The 13,466-nt window shown below is 43.0% G+C and overlaps 1 protein-coding gene across 5 annotated transcripts in view; it reads right to left on the bottom strand.

The window, feature by feature from the left end:
- ANKIB1 (ankyrin repeat and IBR domain containing 1) overlaps positions 1 to 13,404 on the bottom strand; it is a 77,497-nt gene extending 64,093 nt beyond the window's left edge. For 4 of the 5 annotated variants that reach the window (XM_014940276.1, XM_014940272.1, XM_014940277.1 and 1 more), the window contains exon 1: positions 12,927 to 13,404. The gene's annotated coding sequence lies outside the window, so the exon portion shown is untranslated. Of the gene's footprint in view, positions 1 to 12,685; positions 12,887 to 12,926 lie in introns of those variants that run through there. The other variant, XM_014940274.1, reaches the window with a different exon arrangement.
- Positions 13,405 to 13,466: the final 62 nt, after the last annotated feature.

Below are 13,466 nucleotides of genomic sequence, written 5' to 3'. Positions count from 1 at the left end.
AAAAAAAAAAGCACCCCCAAAGGCGCCCCCCCCCCCCCGAAAAAACCCCGAAACAAGGGCATTTCTCTTTCCCCTACACTTTCTGCTCCTGTCTTGGGTTGTTCTCATCCCCCAGGTCCAGTTCCTTGTTATCACTGCCCAGATCAGTGTGTGACCTCTACCAGACTTCCTTTTCAGCTTCAAAAATTATAAAGTCATTTTTATAGTAATTATGAAGCATACACTTAGCAAGCTCGAAATTTGCCTCCATTATCTTTTTATGACACTAATGCTGTTTGAGAAACTTAAACTGCAGCTTCTAAAATGGTTTTAATTGACACAAGAGATGATCCTGCCCTTTCTGTTTCTGATCCACCCCTTCTGTTTGTCCTTATTCCTGCACATTCCTTGTTTTGTAGTGGCACGTGCCTTTCTGACCGCACAGAGAAGCAGAATAACTATAACTCAGGCTTTAAAATTAATAGCTTTTAAAGCTATTTCAGCAAACAGCTTTAAAAATCTACCCTGGTGTCACCCTACATACTCGTATAACATCCTGCATAGCAAGAAGCATGTTTTAATTGCATTAAACTACTTTCTAAAAGATTTAGAAGGAGAAAAAAAAAAAAGCAATAGACAAGAAGTGAGAGAAATGGAATAGTATTTGTATTACAGTAAAAGTAAGAAGCATCTCTGAAGCAAGCACCTAACAGCTTAAAGAACAGTCATGACTAACAGCATACAATAACAAAAATATACCTCTATGAAGAGATGGAAAAAATATAGAAGGCTCCCTTTTCCAATTGTAGTTTGTATGAAAACGTATCATATTGCAGCAGAAGGGCGTGAGGCTGGAACATTCCGGAATCGGGGATGCTGGAACCACCTACTATAGCTTGCTCATTTTCAGGATCAAGTGTCAGTGTAACACAGAAATCTTATTTCCTCAAGCAATTACAGCAGTAAACCATATTTTAAAAAAGCCCAAAACTTTGCATTTTACAGCTTCATGTGCCATTGAATCCATTCTGAAAACAGAATCCTGCTCTTAGCTCTTCAATTCTATGTGGGCAAATTTTACAGCCACTTCCATTTTTAAGAATGCAATGCATTTAAACAGAAACAAGTCTTTATCAGAAGCACCCCTGATTGTAGGGAACTGCAGCCACAACATACAATGACTGTACTAGAACATTTCTGGGGTGCCTTTTGTTACAGCTGCTTGGATAGTGCAGCTCGGTCGGCACTCTGGAAAGGACAACAGGAATCACTAAACAGAGTTAGGGTGAGCAGACCCAGCCAGTCCTGGGGAAAATAAAGTATACAACAGCTAAAGCAAGGCCCAGGGAGGTGGTGGAGTCACCATCCCTGGAGGTATTTAAGAAACATTTAGACATGGCTTTTCAGGGCATGCTCTAGTGCCCAAGATTATTGGTTTGTGGGTGGGTGTGATGTGGTGGGGTGATGTGTTTTTTGTTTTGTTGTTTTTGTTGGGTATTTTTGGTGGTGTTTTTTTTTTTGTTTGGTTTTTTTTTTTTTTTTTGAGGTTGGACTCAATGATCTTAGAGGTCCCTTCCAACCATGGTGATTCTGTGATTAAGGTGAACTGTCTGGCTTGAGGGATGTGAAAGGATTTACCTTCACAGTAAGCCGTGGGTAGACTGGTTCAGGAATATTTTTTTGTTCAAAATTCATACTGAGGTTTTCAGTTTCAAAAAGAAACTTTTTTGAACAATTCCATTTAGCACTAACCCAGCCTGCTTTGATCTGCATGTCATCATTACTGTGAAGGAACCAAAACATGCTGAAGACACACAGAAAATACTGTCTGGTTTTGCTAGAAATTGAGTAATTCACACAGAAGTTATTCCCAGGAAACACAGATTTTCGGGGTTAGGATTTCTTCCCTTGTACTCATAAGTAGATACTAAAATTGAGAACCTTTGTATATTTGAAAAATAATGAAGGTCATGGTTATTAGTAACTCCTCATGGCTACCCTGATATCACAACCTACAAACCTGCAGTTAATTCAGCATACTTTTAAGGCTTGTGACTAATTTAGGAGAAACTTGACTCATTCTCTTCTTGGAAAACCACACAAATAGCTGAGAATAAAAAAAAAAAAAAAAACACCGAACCAAAATTAACTGATCACCTAAAAGATTGATTTTAGACCTCTGGTTCTCCATACCGATTCCTCACTTGTATTTATAGTAGGAATACATGCAGGAAAAACAAATTGACAGGATTTCTGAATTGCGTTCAGTGAGACTGAACTTAAATGTTTTTTTGATAAAATAAAAACCAATCAATAGGCACTTTACACTGCCTTTACAATAAAATTATGCGGCTGTTTATTCAGGTTTCCTTATTTTACATTGTAAAAACACCCAGAGTACCAGAGACTAAAACCTCCAAACTACCTCTTTTTACTTAAACATTACAATGAAGTATTTTATACTAGAACATGCTGCTTGTCTAACTTTATCTTTCTATTCCCTTATTAAGTAATTAAGTATAAACCTCAGGCAACTTGCTTATGAGAAAGTCTGGATTTATGAACCTGAAAAAAAAACAACCCTCAACAAACAAATAAAACCAGAATAAGCCTGTATTCCAGTTAGAGTTATACATTTCTTACATTGCCTGAAAAGATGCACAAAAAATCAGACTACTTCTGCATAGCAGGATAAAATTTTAAAGTCACATTACAGAAAAAAACCAAACCCTAACATTATTTAAAAATACAAAATTCTGGAAAAAAAGATACCTCCTTCGGGATTAGTGTATTTCATTACAAGCACATGAGAATTCAAAGCACTAAACTAGTCACTAGGCTGGGTGTGCAACCACATAATCTGATATGCAGGAAGCACCTATTTACATTGGAAGGAACCTCTGGAGGTCAACCACTCCAATCCTCTGCTGCTCAAGGCCATTATCACTTAAGTTCAGAGTATATCCAAGGGTAGAGATCCCACAATCTCTCTGGGCAACTTGTCCTGGCATTAGACCACCCTCATGGTGTAAATATTTTCCTAATGTCTAAGTGAAACATCCCTTGCTGGAACTAACTTTTTCCATTGCCTCTGGCCCTATGATCCAGCTCCTCCAAGAAGAGTCTGGTTCTTCTCTGTACCCTCCCATTTATCAAAAACAAGATCCTCCCCCCAGTCTTCTCCGAACAGTGAGGACACCCAGCTCTTCCAGCTTCTCTTTCTACACTATGTGCTCCTGCTCCCAAATTATTTAGGCAGTCTTTTAGAGCTCCTCCAGTATGTTAGCGTCCCTCCAGTATGTGTCAGCACTGGGGAGCACAAAACTAGACACTGTTTCAGATGCCATCACACAAATGCCAAGCTGACAGAAATACTCACTTCTCTCAGCTACTGGCTTCATCCTCGCTAAGTAAAAGCACATTGCTGACTCACGTTCAACTGGGAATCCACCAGGAAAGTGATGCCATTTGCTGCAATGCCACTTTCTAGCCAGCGGTTCCCAGTCTTACTACTGCGTGGGGTTATTCTGCTTCAATTTCCAGACTCTTTGTTGAACACCAGGAAGATCTTGGTATCCTACTTCAGCCCGTCGAGGTCCCTCGGAAGAGCAGCCCTGCCCTCCAGCACGCACAACCTGGTGTCATCAACAAGCTTGCTGATGGTGCATTCCATCGCCTCATCCAAGTAGTTAATGAAGATTATAAATGCAAAAGTGCACTATTTAATCCTAATGAATACTAATTATCATGTCCTGAAAAGGATAAAAGACTTCCAAGTAGTTTAATTTTAACTAATTAACAGGTTGGTAAATGGGATGTTATAAAGAACTTGTATTTCAATACACAAGCCTCTTCAGTATTTCTTTTAAAGGGCAGTCTGCGCTTGGTGACTCATTGAAATAGCTCCAATGAAAAATTTCTCTCCAACTCATCCTTCTAAATATGGAGAACTAAACACATAAAGTATCTGTGTCAGTAACCCTCAAGAAGTCAGGGAAAAGACCCTAAATTAAGAGTCATAATGGAAAGTTAATTGGAGAGTAATACATTTTCTTGTCTCCCAGCTGTTCTGAGATCTAGAATGCAGCAGAGCCACCTGGATTTAAAAAAAAAAAAAAAATCTTAAAGAAGTAACAATTCTGCAAGTAAATTTACACAGGCAAGGTAATAAGAACATGAGCATTTACAAGGAAAATTCTATTGCAACAGCATTTACAGGTTTTACTGCTGTAAATTAGTCCTGCTGTGCACCCATCCTTGCATATATTATTTTTATATCTTACACACATAGTAGCTAATAAAATACAAAGAAAAATACACAACTGCATACAAGCAGTACAGTAACAATCAAACCCTTAGTATAGAGAAGAGTTCATTAGTAAATTACAACAGCCCTGAAGTTCCTATTCTTAACTCTATGATAAATTTTAATAGAACCATTATTTAATATAATGGCAGCACAAAAACATAGACAAGTATATATCATGATCTTTTCTCATAATTTTTCAGCTATTTCTCCAAAGGTTGGTTCGTAACAGGAAATATTTAAATTATCATTATCAGTGCTTCATCTGCACATCCTAAAAAATACACTCTTGCTTTTTAATACAGTAAGATTTTGAGTTTCTACATAACAGCTTTGATAGAAATACACCTTTTTTAACTTTGCCTTCAAAATTCCCATTAGAAATCCATTTGAAATAGAAGGGGAGGGCAGGTATTGTTATGCAGTTAACATCTGCGAAAGCTTCTTGAACAGGAGATCTTAAGTGGACTGTAAACACAGCTGAAACTAATACATATAACAAATATTATTTTCTCCACTAAGTTATTTCATTTGCAGCAATTTACAATCAGGACCAAAACCAGCTGCACGCAAACAGGATGTGATGTTCCTACAGTCACTTAAAGTACCTGCTGTAAGAATGAGCAGGGCCTGTTTTTAAAGCAGAATTATATTTACAAACTAGAAAAATCTAATTCTTTTCTATGCTAAATTCCAAGAAGAATGATCATCAGGTGAAGTACTTGGGGCAGACAATCAGTTTCCAAATCACGTTTACATTTAACTGTAATTGAATACAGAGTATACAAAACAGTCAAGAAATATGCCATTAGTATACACATAATTAACATTATATATAAACTTTACTTTCCCCCGAAATAATTTTGAATCTCCAAAGCTGTATCACCGACACTCCTATAGCACATTTTTGAAAAGTCGGTATTTTAACTGTGTAAGACAATTATAACAGAATTAAATTGTGTAAGAATTTTCAGAATTAGCCACAATCATCCTTTTACCACTTTTGAAATAAGTTATCTCACAGGTTACCCCTAGCTGGCATCATTTATCAGAATGTAAGTCAAACCAAAATTATATTTTCCTTTCTATAACCTTTCATTCTATGCAAATCTTTATTCAGGTTGGTATTCACATAAAAACTTGCCCACTTGACCTAATTTTCCCTTAGTTTACCTTACTTCTTGCTAGTGCTTTGTTTCATAGCCTATGCAAGACTATGCGTTTCCGTGTTTTCATCTGCGAAGAACTGCTTAGAATTTTGACTTGCACAGAAGCACCAAATCATTGACAGTGGTCAAAAAAACCCACCACCCAACTCCACAGCATATCTATAAAGGTGTCACCCACGCAATTAACTTAATGAGACAGTGGCATCAGGTAAGTATAACACAGTGTAGCAGCCACTGTCACAGCAGGTAACACTGCAGACAATCCTGACTCTACAAACATGTTCTGCAAGAGCAGATCAAAGCTGCAAGTCATTCAGCAGAAGAAACAAACCTTTGCTTCAAGACGCACAAGACAACAATGAAACATAAAACAATAATCAGAAAAATAAAAGGGAAACAATAGAAAGAAGAAAAGCAAGAAAAATAAGAACAAACATTCAGAAGCTAGAACACCACATAAATAAATACAGAGGAAACACCAATAGAATGGCTTCTACAGGATATGGCAGAGGCACTGTATAGGAGAGAAAGAACATGAACCTCAACAGTAGTAGCCACCAGGGTTCAAGGATACAAACAAACCTCTTATTGATAAGCTATATTTTTGTTAACTTGCATAAATGGGAAAGGATTTAAATGCCTCATATTTAAAGATGATACATGAAGAAGGAAAAAATCTGCCTCCATGAAATATATTCTAAATTAATCCAGAATTTGAAAACAAGCAATGGACCTTTTATTTAATAAGCATTTATTATCTTCTTACATCTGATAATGACTCCTGGGGAAAAAAAACAACACACACCTCACTTAAACATAAGAACTTACTCCACATCACAGAAAACCAGCCCAAAATTATAAACACTTCTTAAAGTTATACATAGGAGGTATACAAGCAGTGATCTACTTTCCGGTTTAACAGAGAGAATAACCTACAATCAGTTGGTCTCTTTAATAGTAAAACAACCTTCCTTATGTTCTTTTGGTTTTCAAAGCCTGCTGTCCTGTTACTAGAAGTCAGGGTTCTTAAACTGACTTGCATCATATATAGTCTCACAGATGGCTGAGAAATCAATTGTTCTTGATCTTTTCCTCTAGACTCTGCTTTGTTTCAAAATGACAAAGTGAGAGGGTTATGCCTATGCCTTACAGAGTGTCAACCGTAAATGTAAATGGAATAGTTCAGATCGTTCCATCAAATTCAACGATTCACTCAAAATACCACAGTGATGTGGAAACGCTTAGGCTGCATTTTTGATCACAGCCTTTATTGTAAAGCAAGGACTAAGTGGTTCACACATATACCATTTGGCTACCACATAACAGTTCTTATTCCATGGAACTTGATGACTGCAGTCATCATTATTGACTCATATGATTTTGGGGTCCTATTTTCACAATAAAAGCATGTCAAAAAACCTATTTTTTTGTTGTTATGTTTGTTGAAGAGAAAGGGAAAACCTAAATGCACCAAAAAGATATATAGAAGTAGACAATAACTAAGTTTTCATTTCTCACGATGTTATATAGTATGGCAGCCTACACCACAGAAGTTAGAATCATAGAATCGTTTAGGTTGGAAAAGACGTTTAGGATCGAGTCCAACTGTTAACCCAGCACTGCCAAGTCCACCACTAAACCATGTCTCTCAGCACCACACCTACACTTCTTTTAAATACCTCCAGGGATGGTGACTCCACCACTGCCCTGGGCAGCCTCTTCCAAGGCTTGATGACCCTTTCGCTGAAGAAATTATTCCTAATATCCATCCTAAACCTCCCCTAGTGCATCTTGAGACCATTTCCTCTTGTCCCATCGCCTGTTCCTTGGGAGAAGGGACCGACCCCCCCTGGCTACACCCTCCTGTCAGGGAGTTGTAGAGAGCGAGGAGGTCTCCTCTCAGCCTCCTTTTCTCCAGGTTGAACACCCCCAGCTCCCTCATCCTCTCCTCACAAGACTTGTGCTCCAGACCCCTCACCAGCTCCATTGCCCTTCTCTGGACCTGCTCCAGCACCTCAATAGCTTTCCTGTCCTGAGGGGCCCAAGACTGAAGACGGTATTTGAGATGCAGTCTCACCAGTGCCCGGTACAGGGGGACGGTCACTGCCCCAGTCCTGCTGGCTACACTATTGCTGAAACAAACTGTAATGCAGTTACTGGCCTTCTTGGCCACCTGTCTTCCAGCTCAGGGAGCTGGACAGCCAGAGAACCATTGGTATTACTATTAAAGACTGAGGCAAAGAGACATTAAGCACCTCAGCCTTTTCATCGTCCTTTGTCACTACGTTTCTCCCACATTCAATATAGGATGGAGATCCTCCTTAGCCCTCCTTTTGTTGCTAATGTATTTATAGAAACATTTTTTACTGTCTTTTACAGCAGTAGTCAGATTGAGTTCTAGCTGGCCTTTGGTCCTTCTAATTTTCTTCCTGCATAACCTCAGGACATTCATGTAGTCCTCCTCAGCTGCCTGCCACCTCTTCCAAAGGTCATAAATTCTTTTTCTCTCCTGAGTTCTAGCCAAAACTCTCTGTTCAGCCAGGCTGGTCATCTTTCCTGCTGTCTTGTCTTTCGGCACATGGAGATGGCCTGCTCCTGGCCTTTAGGATTTCCTACTTGAAAAATGTCCAGCCTTCCTGAACTCCTCTGCCCTTCAGGACTGCCTTCCAAGGGAATCTGTCAATCAGTCTCTTAAACAGGTCAAAGTCCAAGGTAGCAGTTCTGCTGCCCCCCCTCCCTACTCCTCCAAGAATGGAAAACTATCATTTTGTAATCACTATGGTCAAGATGGCCTCCCACCATCGTATCACCCACGAGATCTTCTCTGTTCACAAACAGCAGGTCGCCTTCCCTCGTTGGCTTGTTCACCAGCTGTGTCAGGAAGTTCTCCTCAGCATGCTCCAGGAACTTCCTAGGCTGTTTCCTCTCTACTGTATTGTATTTCCAGCAGACATCTGGTAAGTTGAAGTCCCCCACAAGAACAAGGACTAGCGATTGTGAGACTTCTTCCAGCTGCTTATAAAATATTTTATCTGCCTCTTCATCCTGGCTGAGTGGTCTGTAACAGACACCCACCGTGGTACCTGTCTTGTTGGCCTTTGCCCTGATTCTTACCTATAAACACTCAATCCTATCATCACTATCATTAAGCTCTAGACAATCAAAACCCTCCCTAACTTACAGGGCTACCCCACCACGTCTCCTTCCTTGCCTACTGATTCTGAAGAGTTTATAGCCATCCATCACATCACTCCAGTTGTGTGAGTCATCCCTCACAGATTCACGGATTTGACAGAGTTGGAAGAGACCTCTAGAGATCATCTAGTCCAACTCCACTGCTAAAGCTCCTCCATGTTTCTGTGATGGCAACTATATCATAGTTTTTCTGCTGCACGATGGCTTCCAGCTCCTCCTGTTTGTTGCCCATGCTGCATGTGTTGGTATAGATGCACTTCAGTTGGGTTATTGATCCCAACAACTTCTGGGGGTGGGAGAAGCCCTAATTCCTACAGGACCACCCTCAGGCACTTCTGTGGTTTCTCACACACCACTAACCCTCACATCCCCTTGCTAGGGGATTTCCATCCCGTAGCTCCACTGAGATGGCAGACCAAAGGACTTCACTAGCACACCATCCCTCAAACACTGGCGTGCTGCCCCCAGGCTTGTCTCCAGGGAGCCTAGTTTTCTCTCTTCCCCCCTTCAAATCCAGTTTAAAGCAGCTCTTTCAGTTAGCCCTAACTGGTGTGCAATGATCCTCTCTCCGCTTTGAGACAGGTGTACCCCATCTGTTGCCAGCAGGCTTGATGTCATTTAAACAGACCCATGACCAGAAACCCCAAAATTCTGCCAGTGACACCACGCTCAGAGCCAGGTATTGATCTGTTGGGTCCTCCTGTTTCTTCCCTCATCATTCCCTGCAACTGAAAGGACAGAGGAGAACACTGCTTGTGCTTCTGATCCCTTAACCAGTTGTCCCAAGGCCCTGAAGTCTCTCTTGATTGTCCTTGGACTTCTTGTTGCAGCTTCATCACTGCCTACCTGAGAAATCAATAATGGATAATGATTCAAGGGCCATACCTGTGCAGGAAGCTTTCTCTGCATATCTTTAATCCAGGCACCAGGGAGGCAGCAACTTCCCTAAAGAAGTGGGTCCGATCTGCATATTGGGCCTTCCGTTCCTTTTTCTGTTTATGGGAGCAGTTTTGACACAGGGCATAGGTTGACACCTCAGTGACGCCTTCAAGCCAGATGAACCATTGTCCTCATCATTGTTCGGTGCCACCTGCAGAGCCCCACACCTACTATACAAGGGCACCTAGTGAGGTGGAGTGGTCACAGAGAGACGTGTCTGCTGCGCTGGGCAGCAACTTGTCACCATTGTCCCCTATTCCTTAAGTGACCATGTTCAGCCAGGCGGCGAGAGGATAGGGAATCCTCTGTGTCATGCGTCCTGGAAGTTCTTCAGGTATGTCAAAAATGGTAAGCACAAGCCACTGGGAAACACCCTTAAGTAGGGGAAATCCCCAAGAGATTTAATAAAGTTTTCTCCAACACAGAAGCCTGCACTTAAGAACTATTTTATATTTAAGTAATACACTGCCTCAATTGTCATGATGTAATATTCAAACTACACTAACTTATTGACAGAGAATAATGTCACTACACTGCAGGCTGTGTGCAAGCATTGATTCCCAGGCACAAGTTTAGACACCACTATAAAGTTACTTTTAGAGACTTCATTTTGGCCCCTCATCATCCTTGCCAGTATAGAACTAAACAAGAGAAGTTCCAAGAGCAACTCTGCAGAAAATGCTGTCGCACACATGTGTGATTTCAGTAATGCTCCATGGAAAAGTATGTGGCATGTACTTTGGTAGGAGGGAGGGAAAGCAGTATAAGTCTTGTCCGATGATCACAGTGTTGAAAACACAACTTTCTCTGTCATTTTGATCAATTTAGAATTTCCATGGGGCTGCTCGGCAAGCAAAACAGACCTCTCTTTGCTAGGTATCATTATCAATTGTGCAAATACAGTAATGTGATTAGAAACATAACTGGTTTGGCACATGCATTTGTAACCTCCAGCTTCTCAATGTTCTTTCTTACTGGTGTGGGTCACCTTAGCGAAGGTGACAGAATTTCAGCAGTGACAACCACAGACAGCAACTTCAAGTGTTCAGATTCCAAGGTGAAGTTAATTAACTAGTCAGGTAATGTTAACTACATGACATCTAAACAGCAAAACTAGAACAAAGCCACCTAACCAACAAAAAAACCCACCAAAACCACACATACACAAAATAACAAAAAAAACTAAAAACCAAACAAACCCCCTAAAAACACTCCACCCCACTAAAAAAAACCCACCCCACATCCCAAAACCAAAAATCAACACAAACCCTGCTAGCCAAACTAGTCAACAATTAAAAAGCTCTATTACTGAAACAAATGTAGTGCTAATCAATCTCAGCAGAGGTGTCACAGACCAGTGGGCGAGAAACTATTCAGGACAGATTAAATCAGCCACAGTGTTAACAAGGTGAATGAAGTGAACAAAGACTTTTTTTAAACATTTTCCAAAACCGCTTTTTTATAGCTGAAAAAAGCTCACATGTAAACTTACACACAATATATGTCTAAGAAATTTCATGTTTTTTCAATAAGCCTAATCATGTACTCATCTAGTCCTTTCTAGATGTGTATGGCACAAGTGAAAATTAGAAGGACCGCATAAAACTTACTTGCTTCATTTTTTCCTTTTGGCTACTGATACTATCATTATTATAATAGTTCCACTGTTGTTCTTTCTTTTTTTTTTTTAATTAGTTTTCACTCATAATATTCTGCTCATGCATATATATGAAGACAGAGCACCACCAACATTGTTTATTTTTTTAGTAGATTCCTAGTAATATTTTTATTCAGGAATAATATATTGTATTATTACAGTATTTTATTCTTTTTTAAAAAAACTAAGCTAAAATTCATTAAAGAAGGAATTGCTTGAGTGGAAGACCACAGAAAGTCTTGGAATTAAAGTTTCCAGATGCCTCTTCTGTAATTCGGTCTCTTATTTGTAAGGACAGTTGCTATAAAAAAAAAAAAAGTTGCCATAAATTCCACCACTTCACTTCTGTGCACACACCTCAACTAAATAAGCCACAAGTTGAAAAATGCTGTTGTCTTCCATATAACTAAAGTCTTTTTTTTTTTTAATTTTCCCCAAGGAAGAAGAGTATTTTTCCCCTGCACTCAAGAGAGATTAAAGAGAAATTAATCCACGACGCTTCATATTTAAAAATCAAAGAGATGAAAGTAAGGATAAAACACACATATGTGTAAGGAAGACACAGTCTCTTCTCACTGCTAAGCTCTACAGCTAATAATTCTCTCACGAGGTCTCTCTCTGTAGGGAGTGTACTTCAATCACAGCACACCTACTGATGTTATGGCTACAACTAAAACTCCATTTCTGGAACTGGCAAGCACAGAAACACACTTGGAGAAGGGCACGATCAACGACAGTCAGTAATGATGGAGAGGTCCATGCAAACAATTTAAGCTGTGCTATTAGCGCCTTACTCCACAGAACATGTTTCTGTGACTCCACATGTCCTCCACGTGCTATTTGAACTGTAAATAAAAGCCAGACCCAGCAGTCATGAATTATCAAGGCTCTTTTTTAGAGTCGGTCATTTTTCAGTCTGTGTTTAGACACGCCTGGAGAGCGATATTGTTACTTACATAAAACCGTTACAATATCCAGACTCAATTTTTCCTCTGAGGATAAAAAACGCCCAATTCAAACACAAGATGGTGAGTGTTCCGTTTCATTCCGGGGACTGTCAGGGCGGCGCTCCCGGCCCGGGAGCGGAGTCTGGCGCCCGCAGCTCACCCCGGGCGGGGGCTCCCGCTGCCTCCCCTCCTGCCCTCTACACGGCAGGCGCGGGCTGACACCAGGCAGCTCCAAACTTTCCGACGTGCCCGGCTGCTGCCGAGCCCCCACCCGGCCGGTTCCCGGTTCCCCGCCCGTTCTTCCCCGCGGGGCCTGGCGAGAGCCCGGGCGGAGGCGGCCCCTCTCCCCCTCATACACAACCCCGACCGACAGCCCGCCGCCTCCCGCCATTACGCTTCCACACAGCCCCCTGCCCAGCGGGGCCCATCCCCACACCGGCAGCACCGCTGCGGCCGGGGGACGGCCAACCTCGGTAACCGGCGGATTGTTTACCTCCGCACGCCGGCGCTGCCCTCCGCTCTCGCCTCCGCTCCCCTCGCCTGCCGACAGCTGCCCCCGGAGCCGCCTCCCGGCCCGCGCCGGCCGCGATGCGACGAGCTGCCGACGCCCAGATGTGCAAAGTCTCCCGGCTGCGCCCGCGGCCAGACTCGCCGCACGTCGCCAAGCCCTGCAGCCCCCGTCCGAGCCTCCCCAGACGGCGCCGGAATGGCCGCCAGCGCCCCGGGGCACTCACCGGCTCCTCACAGGGCCCTTCCCGGCGCGTCCGCGCCCGCCGCCCAGCGCCTCCATTTCCTCAGCGGCCGCTCCTCTCTCCCTTTCCCTCCGTTTCGCTCCCGGATACGGCGCCCTCTGGAGTACCCGCTCTGCCGGGGCTTCGGCCGGCGGGCAGCCGGGGCCGTCAGTCGGCGGCCGGAACGGTGGGGAGCGCCCGCCCGGCGGCCAGGCTCCCTCCGCGCGGGCAGGACGTTGCGGCTGCCGCCGTCTCGCTACCCCTTTGTTCGGTGGCGGCCGAGGGCGCTGACAGCTGCCGGCGGCGCTCCCTGGGCCCGAGCAGCCGCTTCGCTTCAGCGCCTCCCTGCCCGCCAGCAGCGCCTCATGCCCCTGGCCTGGCCCGCAGCCCGGTCTCGCTCCCTCTTTCTCCGCCCCCGGTCAACAACCGGCGGCGGCGGCAGCAGCAACAGAAGTTCAGGCCGCCGACCCGGAAACTCATCAGCGACCCAGGCCCGCGGGGCTCCGACGGGAAGCGGATCCGCCGAGCCGGGGGAGGGATGTG

Source organism: Calidris pugnax, unplaced genomic scaffold, assembly GCF_001431845.1.
Source record: "Calidris pugnax isolate Ruff unplaced genomic scaffold, ASM143184v1 scaffold76, whole genome shotgun sequence".
Lineage (NCBI taxonomy): Eukaryota > Metazoa > Chordata > Aves > Charadriiformes > Scolopacidae > Calidris > Calidris pugnax.
Note: the sequence above shows the minus strand (reverse complement) of the source record. Positions and strands in the feature narration are given on the sequence as shown.